The sequence below is a fragment of the Bos indicus genome, chromosome 15 (assembly GCF_029378745.1).
Source record: "Bos indicus isolate NIAB-ARS_2022 breed Sahiwal x Tharparkar chromosome 15, NIAB-ARS_B.indTharparkar_mat_pri_1.0, whole genome shotgun sequence".
Lineage (NCBI taxonomy): Eukaryota > Metazoa > Chordata > Mammalia > Artiodactyla > Bovidae > Bos > Bos indicus.
In genome coordinates, this window is record NC_091774.1 from 30,608,683 (window position 1) to 30,621,586 (window position 12,904).

Genomic DNA, 12,904 nt, shown 5'->3' on the forward strand with positions numbered 1-12,904 from the left:
AGGGAGTCTGCTTTCCAGAGTGGGAACTTGGGGTACACTCGCCTCTGCATGATGGAGGTGGGAGCAGAGCATATTCCTCTGAAGGCTCCTATGACTATGGTCAGTGAAGGATGCTGCCCTTCACACCTCCCCTAAGAAGGTACCAGCCTGGTCTCTCTAGGTCAGAGCGGTATTCCCATGTTTGGCACACAGCCGGCACTCAGGACATGCCTGCTGAGTAAACATATCTTTGGCCCTCAAAGCCAGGCCGTTGCCACATACTGAAAGCTTCCCTATGCTCCCCTCCTCTGCATCCGCTCACATCCACACAGCCCTTCAAGGTCCACCTGGGATGCCATCATGCCATCTCTCCAGCTGTCCCCTTGGCCAGTCTGTGGGGTTCTGATGTGTCCCCAGCAGAGAACACTGTGGGTTGGTGGGGAATTGTGGAGGTGACACTGAGCAGCGGGCTGGGGGTGCTGGCTTCTAGTCCACCTCCGTCTAGAGCTTGCCTTGGCACCTTGGCAGGTCACTTCCCCTTTCTGAGCCCTATTCTCCTCCCACCGGAGGGAGCAGACTGGACTTCACCATCTCCTTGGTCCCTTCTGGCCTCCACTGTCTATGATTCTCTGAGCCACAGCCCAGCCCAGTTGTGCCCCACCCCAGACACCGTCCCACAGTGAGGTCAGTGGGCCAGTCAGCCTGGTACTCCTGCTGACTGGCCAGTTGGCAAGGACCTAAGCCCTAGGCCCTCCCAGCAGAGTAAGTGGGTGCTCCCTCCCCCAACGCCCAGCCTCCACTCCCCAAGCCTGCTGGAGGCTGCCCAGCAGCTGAGATAATGTGGGTATAATTGGGGAACTTTCACCACACAAAGCTGGGAACAGGAAAAGCCAGTTGGGAGGGCTCTGGCCACCGGGGGAGGCGGGTAGGCAGGGTGGGGATGGTGGGGGCAGGAGGCGTGTAGACACCAGGATCCATCCTGGGATTGGTGCCAGGGCATGGTGGGGCCTAGAGTAGGACACAGCCTGCCAAGCCCGCAGCAACCCTGCTCCTTCCACCGTCTGGGGTGAGGGGCCACGTGGTGTTCAGCGCCTGGACACAGACTGACATTCATTTATCACATTTTCAGCAGCGACCTGCAGAGTGCCAGGAGGGGAGAAGGCGGACAGCGGCCTGGGCATGGGGAGCGGAGGCCGCTGCAAGGGGCTCAGGTGCCCCAGGGGTGCTGCCTCTCACCCATTATCGCCTCACTAGGCTGAGGTTTCGGGATGAGGCTGCTGCCTCCTGTCCTGTGTGACTCCCCCAGAAGCAACCCCACAGCAGGTGGGGCAGTGAGGAAGGTGCCTGAGTGCCCGCTCACTGGACACTTAAGTGGGTGGCCTGGGCCCTTGCCCCTCTACTCGGTGATGAGCAGACAGGCAGGTGGGAGGACTTCCAAGGAGCTGGCAGGGGCATCCTGACTTGGGCCTCTCTGCCCACGGCCCACTGTTAACTTTGTCCGCTATTTCCACCTTAACCATCTTTGCCACATTTTTGCTGAGTAACTAATTGTCCTTAAGGCAATTTTGCTGAAAAAGATAAAATAATAAAAAAATAAGAGAGACATGAAAAAGGACATAGTGAAACAGGAGAAAGGAGAAAGAAAATTGTTGTTTAGTCGCTAAGTTGCGTCTGACTCTTTTGCGACCTCATGGACAGGCTCCTCCGTCCATGGGATTTCCCAGGCCAGAATATTGGAGTGGGTTGCCATTTCCTTCTCTAGGGCTCGAACCCGCGTCTCCTGCATTGGCAGGTGGGTTCTTTACCACTGAGCCACCGGAGAAGGTGTGTGTGAATGCATGGCAATACTGTACTGAGAATTGATTTTGTTTTGTGGGTTGTCCTTGTGTAAGCAGTAAGCACTTGCCTACCAAGTCTTTCATTCATAGTATTTTATACTTTTTTTTTGCTTGTTGATTCATCTCCTCATCTGGCATTGAACTTTTTCTTTTTTTACTGAAGTTTCTTCCTTCATTGAGAGAGGCATCAGTTTCCAAACATTAGGGTACGTGTTTGTAACTGACCCTTGAGTCGCATTGGGAAAGCCTCCACACTGTAGTGTGTTCTTAGCACATCATCTCATGTCTGCTGATAGACTCAGAAAAGTTTTATGGGAAATACAGGCTCAACTCTGTGCCTTGGAGGCTCTTGGCCTCTTTCTCCTTGGCCTCTTTCTCCTTGGCCTCTTTCTTTTCCAATGTAGTGTGTTTAAAAACATAAAACTAACTCTTAGGGCAAACTGTTATCTTCTGTCAGCTCAATAAAGCCACCAGTAATATCACTAACTGGAAGAAAAGCATCTCAACCAGATGAAACCAAACTGTCAACCAGTTATTTCATCTTTCACGGCAAAATTGCCTCATAGCCAATTCGTCATGTGGCCAAATGTTTGCAGTAAAAATGCTTTCAGTGAAAGTACCTAGAACTGCTATTGTTAGCAGGGTCAGGTAGGGCATAAGGGGAACCCTTGGAGTTCGGGGTTTGGGGCCACTGAGGACAAGGATCCCAGAGGTGTGAAATTGGGAGGGGCTGGGAAGACTGATAAGGGTTGAAGACCCTCCCTTACCTTCCCCCCACACTAGACTCAGGGACTCAGAACCCAATCTGCTCCCCCACCCCATCCGCGGGATGCAGGTGGGGTAGAATATCCCTCGTTCTTTAGATTGGGTGGATTGGGAGGTTTTCAGAGAGGGGGCACACCCCACCCCAGCGACTCTGATAGCTGCAGGCACCACCAAAAGGGAGAAGAAAGGGCTAGATGGGGGTGGGGCCTAGGAACAGGTGGGGCCTGTGCAGAAGAGGTGGGTCGGAAGCCTTCTCTGGGTTTCATCACCATCACCATCATCATCATTTCTCATTTATGAAGAAGGAGGCCTCCCTTCCTGGAACTTCACTCAACAAATGCTTATTGGACCCCTACCGAGTATTAGGCATCATCTGGGGTGCCCCTAGTTCCCCTCTTCCAGGAAGCCCTTCTGGACTCTCATCACCTCTCACTCAGCCGACACCTCTATTCTATTGCCCAACTGCATATTACTTGAGTCTGCACCCTTTTCTGTTTCCTGACATGTGTGTTTAGCATGTTTTCTATTGTATCCCCACTGTCTCTAAACAGACCACAGTCCTTGTGGGAGAGGGAAGGAGCCGGGTTTGGCCTTGGGTTGAGCTGATCATGTCATGGCTGATGCCGGCAGAATACCCTACAGACTCTGTCTGGTTCCCTGAACAGCTAGGGCAGGTTCTTCAGCTGTCTGGTGGGCAGAAGGCACTATCCCTTCTTCCCCACAGGCTCCCTTCTTTTCTTCTATGAACTTTTTATTTTGTGTTGGGATGCAGCCGATTAACAATGTTGTGATAGTTTCTGGTGAACAGCGGAGGGATTCAGCCATACGTATACAGGTATCCATTCTTCCCCTGATTCCCTGCCCATCCAGCCTGCCACCTAACATCGAACAACGTTCCCTGTGCCATACAGTAGGTCCCTGTTGGTTATCCATTTTAAAGACAGTAGTGTGTACATGAGAAGTAGAGGCTGCCCCAGATGTGGGAATCAGGACCACCAAAAAGGTACCACGGTGGAGCTCAAAGGACCATGCAACGCATCGTTTACATAGGAGATGAAGGTCCAGAGTGGCTGGGTCACTCACGCAGGGATACAGACAGTAGCACCCGCCCCAGTGTCTTGGCACTCTGCCGTAAAAATAAACCCAGGTTCTCAGCTAACTTTCTCGGTGGTGTCCCTCCTGTAGTGTAACCTCAGCGTCTCCACTGGCACACAAACACCAGTTACAGTGCTGCGATCACAGGGCCTGTGGGCTAGCCTACACTGGGCTTGGTGGGCAGGTAGGTCAAGGGACTGGGGGCAGGGATGGAGGCCCTGTTGGAGTCCAGTGACTGGGTGTCAGGTGCTAGGTTAGGAACAGGGACTTTCAGGAACCCAGGTTGGGGGCACCTGCAGGGGGCTGCTATGTGCAGAGCAGGGAAAAGCCAGGGAGGTGGGGAGTGAGGGGGGAGAGTGCCCGTGTCCTCGGCAGAGGGGTTCTTGCATCCAGGGGATGTCAAAGAATGAGTCCGTTGCTTTTCCGACCTTGAGCACTGCTTATTTTGTCCCTGGTCATCATATGAGTCTAGGGTCTGGGATCCAGGTCTGCATCTGTGCCTCAGTTTCCCCACTGGTGCTGAGACTGGGCAGTTTGGGCCTCCTTCATGGCTTCTCAGAAGTGCTGAGCCAACAAGGCAGGCGTCGGGCCGGCCTCCGAGACGTCATGGACCTGCAAAAGCCCCAGCTCAGCAACAAAACACAAAGGCTCTTCAGTTGTGGCCGACAAACCTGCTCCCCAAGGCCCTGCCCTGCCTGCCATTGAGCTAATCCAAGGCTGGGGCCACAGGTTCCCACGCAGTTGGGTGTGTCTCAGAGTGTGTGTGTGTGCGTGTGCACGCGGACAGGTAGAGGGAGCGGGGAGAGGCGCTTTCCTACCCATACCACCTGGACCAGTTTCTCCTCCTAAGCTTTGAAACCTCAGACCCCTCTTCTCCCTAGCTTAGCAGGTGGGACTGGGCCCGTGTGGTGGGTGAAGGCCGGGGAGGGGCATTCAGAGCATTCGGACATGGACTGCCTCTTCTTCTGTTCCCCACTCTTTTCCAGAGTCTCTGCCCTGGTGCCCTCAGTCGGGTGGGCAGAAGTGGCAGGCCTGGGTAGAGACGCTGGGCTTCCCAACAAGGCCTCTCTGAAACCAGCATCCTTTGGGATCCATCTCTAGGGCTTTCCAGGGATGCTCCCTTGCTCCCTGCCCTGGAACTGGCAGAAAGGAACAGGACATCCGGTGAGAAACCAGCTAAGTGGTAAGTGGGGATGACTCACCCACTGTGGGGGGTGGGGAAGGGCCGCCAGATGAAACCTTGCTGAGTCAGCACAGTGACCTAAAGGTTATAGGTGCCCTCCTCCCAGCCCTGCTACATTTTCCAAATGTCAGCTCCCAGGGCTGGCTGGCTGGCTGGCTCTTCTCTTTCTCGTGTCACAACCTGGCCTCCTGGAGGACAGGCTGGTGAGGCAGAGGGGGAGATGTGAAAGCAAGCCCCATTCTGGGGTCATCTTCTCTGGGAAAGTCTTGCCAATCAGTGTCACCTGGACGCAGTCGTTCTGTCAGCAGGAACCCGCATGAGCAAGGCTCTCACTGAAGTCCTTTGAACTTGTCCTATCTTGCATCTACACCCTGGGCATGTTTCCCTGTTGGTTCAGGAACTTTCCAAGAGCCCAGGCTACACCTCCAGCCTCCAGTCTCCCTGCTACATCTAGGATGGGGCCCAGGGTGACGAGGGCAGAGGGCTTGGCGAGGAAAATGAACAGCAGCTGGCCCAGCTCTTGTGCCTGCAACCCCTAGCACCCCTCACCTGGTCTGGGGGTGTGAGGGCCCAAGTCTGCCCCACGCCCCTGTTAGCTCAGCACGAAGGCTTCCCTTGCCTCCTGCAGCACGTGGCCTTTGTCTGGTGGGCTTCTCTCTGGGAGCAGTGCCTCCTGGGGTGGCCTCAGGCTGTCCTGGGTCCTTGAGTCCCCTCCACATCCACCTTGCCAGCAGAGGTGATAACATCCCATGATCCCACAGTCGGTGGCTAATTGCTACTGTCCGAATCCAGGCGCCTCCACCCTCATTTGGGGTCACAGAAACTGCCGATGTTTTCTTCTTGGCTGATGCACCCCCCAACCCTCAACTCCCCACACAGGGCTGGCTAATGATGGGCTGTGGAGCTGGCGCCTGGCGCCTCGGGCGGGTCAGCACAGTGCGTGGGAGAGGAGGGGGCGCGGCAGCCTGGGAAAAGCCCCAGAAGGAGCCGGAATGGGAGCCCAGGATCTTCCAGGCAGGCTGGGCCAGCCCTGCTCTCTGGCAGTGTGGAAGCCCCGGGGGAGTGGTGGTGGTGGGGGCTGCTCCAGCAAGTCCTATCTCTCCCTGAAACCCAGCAGGACGGGTTGGGGGACAGGGATGAACCTGGGAGCGAGGCTTTGCCTTCTCCCTCTGAGGAGCAAGTGCCCAGGGACACCTGGACGGCTCTCCTACAGGCCTGATTCATGCTAGCTGCCCATCCCCAAAGCCCAGGGCAGCCTGGTCCCAAGCGGCTCCTGACTCCCCTCAGCATCCCGGGAACAGGAGCCTCTCTCAGTTCTGTCCCCTCCTTCCATCGCCAGCCTCCAGGGTCCACCTCTCGGTCCTCTCTCTTCTGCTCATCGTGTACCTGCCACCTCTTCTCTGACCAGGTGGTGGGAAGAGAGGGTTCCTAACTGGACGTTGGGAGAGGCAGGCTCTGGTCCCCATTACTTGGCACCTTTATTCTGTATGGCCTTAGGTAGGGCGGTTTACTTTTCTGACCTCAGTTTCCTTTTCTGTAAAATAAGAGTTGGACCCCCTGACCCTGGAGGACTCGACTTTGGATGTCACCTGTCCAGCTCTCTCTGCCCCAGCTCTGCACTTGGCCTTGGATCAGCCTCTGGAACTTCTCTACCCAGCAGCTGCTCTACCTCTGTATACTGCCCAGCTCTTCCAGGAAGACTGATTAAGTGGCAAGCCAGGAACATCCAGGCTGCACAACAGCAGAGCTGGGGTGCACAGGGCTCTTCCAGGGACACATAATCACCAAGCTCAGTTGATACTAGTTCCTAAATGCCTTTGATTTCATCCTTGTTCTCCATCCCCTCTGGCCCCAATCCAGACTTCTCCTAAATCTCCTCACCCCAGTTCAGCCCCTTCCCTGCCTCTCCACCTCCAGCAGAGTCTCACTTCCTTATTTTCTCAACATTCCTGGGCTGGGAAATCCCAGTTAAGTAAGCCCCAACCCCTTTCCTTTGAACCCAGCACCTGCTATCTCATCCGGTTGCCTTGACCCCTTCTCCCCAGGCCTTGCCCCTGGGGCAGGCCACAGTCACCTCCCACGCTGCCTACTGTACTGTTGTGACACAGATACATACCTGCCTCCAGGCTTGCCCGTTTAACCCATTTTCCGCTCTTTAAAACATAAAATCATGGTTTAAAATCCTTCCATGGCTTCCTGCAGCCCTGAAGATCAAGTCCAAAGTCCTTTTGGGCTCTGGGTCTCATCCTGGGCATTCCAGCCTCCAGCAGCCTCCTCCTGCTCTTTCTCTCCCACCACGTGGGACAAGAGCACCAGTTCCCTGCCATGTTCTTCCCTCTGTTAAACACATGCCCTAGGGACTTCCCTGGTAGTCCAGTGGCTAAGTCTCCCCGCTCCCAAGGCAGGGGGCCCGGGTTTAATCCCTGGTCAGGGAACTAGATCCCACATGCCTCAACTAAGAGTTTTCAAAAGTGAAAGTGGAAGTCATTCAGTAGTGTCCAACTCTTTGTAACCCCGTGGACTATACAGTCCATGGAATTCTCCAGGCCAGAATACTGGAGTGGGTGGCCTTTCCCTTTTCCAGGGGATCTTTCCAACCCAGCGATCGAACCCAGGTCTCCTGCATTGCGGGCGGATTCTTTACCAGCTGAGCCACAAGGGAAGCCCAAGAATACTGAAGTGAGTAGTCTATCCCTTCTCCAGTGAATCTTCCTGGAAAGTGAGCCATTGCAGACGGATCCTTTACCAACTGAGCTATCAGGGAAACCCAAGAGTTTTGATGCCACAACTAAAGATAATGTAATGTGCAACTAAGACTTGATGCAGTCAAATAAATAAAAAACAAACAGAACACATGCCCTACTACCTGCCCACACCTCTTCATCCTTCCTGAAAGCCCTTAGCCATGACTTCTGGGGAAGCCTTCTCCCCCAGATCCCACGAGTGAGGTGTTCCTGCACCCTGAGGGCCCTAGAATCTCAGCTTTCACCGGTCATGGTATTTCCCCTACTGAGTGGAAAGACCAGGACTTCAGCCCTGTGCCTGGGGTCTAGAAAGCATAAGGGGCCTCAAGGGGTTGCTGGAGAAGACTGTGAGCCAGCTAGGGTCCCGGGCCAGGCTTCGCCATTTCTCAGGTCTGACTGCGGCTTCCTGCAAATTCTACTTTAGCTGAGGGGCGGGGCCTGTATGGGAAGACACAGTATGGTGTGGCCAGGTAGGGGCGGAGGACAGAGGCAGAAGGTGAGGCCTTGCATCTGCCCAGAAGGGACGCAGGTGAGGGTGTGAATCTCCTCCTTCTAGAGGCAACCAGGAAGCCACACCATAAAGAGTGCAGGTCTGTCTGACCTCTCATAGGTCCCTCAACCCCACGTCCTCTGCTTGCTCCCTGCTTGCCACTTCCAGATTCTTCCCTCTGTCCTCAGCCCCAGTTCCTAGCACCCAGTCCCACTTCCTTCCTCACTCCAGACCATAAGGTGAAAAATGTTCTTCTCACCCCAGTGACCTATGGCCCTGAGGCCCCAAGGGCCTGCTCCCCAGGTCTCAGCCCTGCTAAGCCGGCATGCTCCCCAGCTCCACACCACTTCCTCTACAGCCTGGATTTCTCCCCACCTGGCCAGGCTTTTTCAGGCTCCAAGGACCTGGAACCACCTGGCTCTCAGGCCGGCATTCGGACAGGTCCCTTCTCTGCGGCTGACACCAGCCCTCTCCACCCCAGTTGCTGCAGACGACACGTCTCCCAGCAGACACATGGCAGCCTGGATTCCCCTCAGCAAGTGTGTTTTTAATGACACATCTTGGGAAGTGTAGGCAGCAGCCTCCTTGGAAGGCTAGTGTGGGGGTGGGAGAGGCTGGGGGCTGCGATAAAACACAGGGAGAATCCCCAGGCCTCCCAAGGAGAACCTTCTAAAAGCTAAGGGGTGACAGATGCATTGGGCCAGCCCTTGGCTTCCATGCCAATGGTCACCACCTGAATAGAAGTAGAGGTCTCTTGGTCTGCCTCTTACCGGGAAAGGCCTTTCGGACCACCCCAGGGCCCAGCTCTGCCAAGCTCTGCACAAGCCCTGTCTAGCTCTAGGCAGCTGCCTGCCCCAGTGGCTGGGGGCTGGGCCTGTGCGGGGAGGGAAGGCAGTCAGGTGGGTTTATACTGCTAGCTTCAGGGAAGGTTCATTCTAAAAGGGCAGGGTTAGGGAGACTGATAGGGGAGGGGTTAAGAGGATATGGGGGTGGAGTATACAAGTAGTTCACTCGTCCATGAGCACTGACTTTGGACTCAGATAGACCCAGGCTTCTGTCTGCTCCTTATTTGCTGGGTGACCGAGCAAGTTGCATCAACCACTCTGTGCTTCAGTTTTCTCACACATAAACTCAGGACTTCTTTGGGGGTCCAGTGGTTAAGAATCTGCCTTCCATTGCAGGGGCTGTGGGTTCGATTCCTGGTTGAGGAACTAAGATCCCACATGTCGCAGGGCAACTAAGAAGACCCAGTGCAGCAAAAAAATAAATAAACCATAAATAAATAAAATAAAAATAAAAAAAGGAGGGGGAAGCATATAGGACTGTCTCCTGGGGTGGATTTGAAAATTAAAGAGTTCACATCAGCTCTTAGCACAGTGTGTGACTACACAAACGGTTGTATTATTGTCAGTATTGTGGTCTTGGGGAGAGGAGCTGCGGAGCAGTCGGGTGGCTGGTTCCATCCCAGCTCTACCAGCCCATCCCTGAGTGGGTCCCTGTCGTGGCAAGACCATTGTCCCAGAGCCTGGGCCCTCAGCGTCGACACTGCTGACACTTGGGGGCTGATAACACCTGGTGGTGCTGGCTGTTCTGTGCACCGTTAGGGCATTTAGCAGCATCACTAGCCTCTATCTGCTCCATGCAGTAGCAGCTGCCCTCAGGTGTGACAGCCAAAAACATCCCAAGACATTGCCAAGTGTTCCCTGAGGGGCAAACCTGCCTCCAGTTAAGACCACTCGCTTAGGGGAAGGGGCATGGAGCTCAGGCAGGGGTGCTGGAGTGTGGGATGGATGTCCAGGGCAGAGCCTGCTGGGCGAGCAGGGGCAGGGGGACAGGGCTGGGGGCACTCTGGAGGGGATGTGTCCGCATCTGTCCGGGGCAGAGAACTTTAGGCTCCAGTCTGGAGAGGAGGTACATGTTTGGGGGCATAGGTGGAGAGAACCAGAGGCCCAGGGAGTTTGGATCCGACTGCTGTTTGCTGTCAGAACGTGGGTGACAGAGCGGCACGCGGTCCTAAGAGGACAGGAAAGCATGGAGAAGGGAGAGTCGGGGAAAGAGATGCAGACAGGGGGACATGTGCAGAGAGGCCATGGAGACAAGAGGGCTGTGTTTCTAAGAGCAGGAACGTGGTCGGCAGCATCCTCCTTCGGCGGGTAAACTGCTATCATTTCAGAAGGATTTTCACCTCATTTGATTCCTGCTTAAGTGAAATCCACAACATGTGTTCTCTGCATTAGTGGAGTGTTTGTGCTTAATTAGTGGCAAATTCTTTCATATTAAAGTCATTACATTTTGCTGTTTGCTCTTCTCACCCCAGGCCTGGCTCGCCTCTGTCTCTCCTTTTAACGCAGGCAGCCTGAGTGCTGCCATGCAGGTTGTTCAGCCTCGAGGGCTCAGGAGATGAGCTCATGTACACACTTACGTATACACACACACATGCACACATGTACACACGCACACACATGTACACACACGCTTACGTATACACACACACGCTTACGTACACACGCACACATGTACACACACACACTTATGTACACACACACGCTTATGTACACATACACACATGTACACACACACATACACACTTACGTACACACACATACACACACACACATACACACACACTCACCACCCCTCCCTGTGGCATTTAGACCCTCCAGCACCAGCCCTTGTGCCTGTCCCACCCTGGGCTGGCATTTGTGGCTCCCAGCATCTCTGTCCACACCCCAGGCTCCTCCACGTGGGCGGGCAGCTCTGAGTCCTACCCCACCCCCCAGCCCCCGTCTCCGGGGGCTCCTCTTAGGAAAGGCTTTAGGGTCAGAATTCTTCCTGCTGGGAGGGACTCTAGGGCTGGAGTGAGAGGGTTCACCCATTCAGGCTGCAGGGTGGGGGCTGGGGCACTGCTGCTCACGGGACAGTGAGGAGGCGGTGGCCCTGCCACTCAGGAGGCCATGTCCACTTATTCCAGGGCTACACGCCCAACAAGGGGGCAGGACTGTTCTGGACTCGCCCTGCCTGTGCAGTGGTGAGGGTCCTGGGAAGCATGCTGGGGTGGGGGCAGGGAAGATGGGCTCTTGACCCTGCCCCGCAGGAAGTCCTGGATCTCAACCGTCTAGCGCTGAAATGCAGTAGCCCCTAGGAAGACGCTTTGTGGCCAAGACACAGTGGCGACCCTGGACTCATGGACAAGGTGTGAGGGTCAGAAATCAGGGCCCAGGGCAACTTCTTCCCCTCCACCTGCTTCTGATGAGCCTTAAAAGGAAAAGGGGCCTGAGAAGGGAAGGGTGGCTACTGCAGGCACCACCAAACCTGCTATTTCATCTCTGGGCAGGAAGTAGTGGTTCAGACCAAATGAATGATACTATAGCCACATTGCAGTCCGAGGTTTAGCTCAGATGTAACGTTTCCAGGTAGGGCACGAGGGGCCCCCTCACTGTACTCATGGGTACAAGGACGGAACCAGGTCTTGGGAGGGGGGTCTCCTGGGACACTTTCTGCAGATCATGGGGGCAGGGGATGGGAATAGGGTGTTCTGATGGGGCCTCCCCTGAACCTGGCCTTGGGTTCAGGGAAAGGGTCTTGGGTGCAGCAGGAGGGCCCCTCCCTGAATAATCACTCCTGGATGTCTGGTTGCCGCAACCTGGCCCCAGACTCCAGCAGGTCAGCCTCTCTTTCCACACCTCCTGGTTCAGAATTGCCTTCATCCCCCCAAGAGACTTTCCTGCCAGCCTATGAGATCTGCTCCCAGGCTCCAGGCGGGCAGGGAGAAGACTTGACCTGACCCACTCTGGGCAGCCTTAAACTTCCTTACTGGGCAGGGTCTAGTGTGCAGACAAGACAGGGAGGCAGGAAGCAGGGAACCAGCGAATGCCCGGGTTGCAGTTTCTCTCTGATTGACCTGCAGGTAGTGTTGTCTCAGGAGCTTCCCCAAAGGGTCTCCAGCGGGGGAGCGGAAGAGAGGGTGGCTCGAGGCAGGCCAGGAAGCATCTAAGGACCTGCTGGGGTAGAGAGGAGAAGGAGAAGCCCAGTCCTTGTGCTCCCTTGTTTCATGGGAGAACCCAATCCCCACAGAGGAGAGACTTCTTGATACTTCAGGAATTCAGGCTGAGGTCTGGGTAGCATGCTGGATGACACCTGAGATGGCCTGGGTCACAGGATGGGACAGGTGAGCAGAGCTTCGGGCAAAGGGAAGGGAGAGTCTTTTAATGGTCCTTCCATTACATTCAGACACCCTCCCTTTTTCATATCCCTACACTCAACCTGATCTGGTTCAGCTACCACCCTCAACACTGCTCCTCTCCCCAGTCCAAGGCTCAAGTGAAAGCGACCATTTCTCCTCCAAACGTAAGCCGTCGGTGCTGGATCCTCATCCTCTCTGATAATACCCCTTAGCTGTGAAACCCCAAATTTATCGTACCCACCTCAGGGTTAACCCAGAATAGCATCCTCCTCAACCACCAACGTGAACCCCAATACCAGCCCCAGCCAAGTCTCCATGTCGGTGCCAACCTAGACCACAAGACCTGGGTCACAACCCTAACACGTGTGCTAACCTCTTCCTGGTTTTAACCACAGAATGAAGCAGAATCCTACATGTGATTCTAACCTCAGGTCTGAACTCAGTCTCAGTTCTGTGGTGTCCAGGAAGGCAGGCAGTCACGGCTCATGGTTTTCTTCCTACCCAATAGTTCCCCCTTGGGGTGGCCAAAGAAAGGGGGGTCTTCTAAACTGACAATTGAGTTTCAGGGGGAGGCCAGCTGAGCTTGAAGGCCTCCCTGTGGGGTGGGTCTGTGTCTGACTGGTGGCT

General features: G+C 55.0%; 1 protein-coding gene across 2 annotated transcripts in view; it reads right to left on the reverse strand.

The window, feature by feature from the left end:
- NECTIN1 (nectin cell adhesion molecule 1) overlaps positions 1-12,904 on the reverse strand; it is a 98,234-nt gene that overhangs the window by 46,064 nt on the left and 39,266 nt on the right. The gene's annotated exons all lie outside the window — the stretch shown is intronic.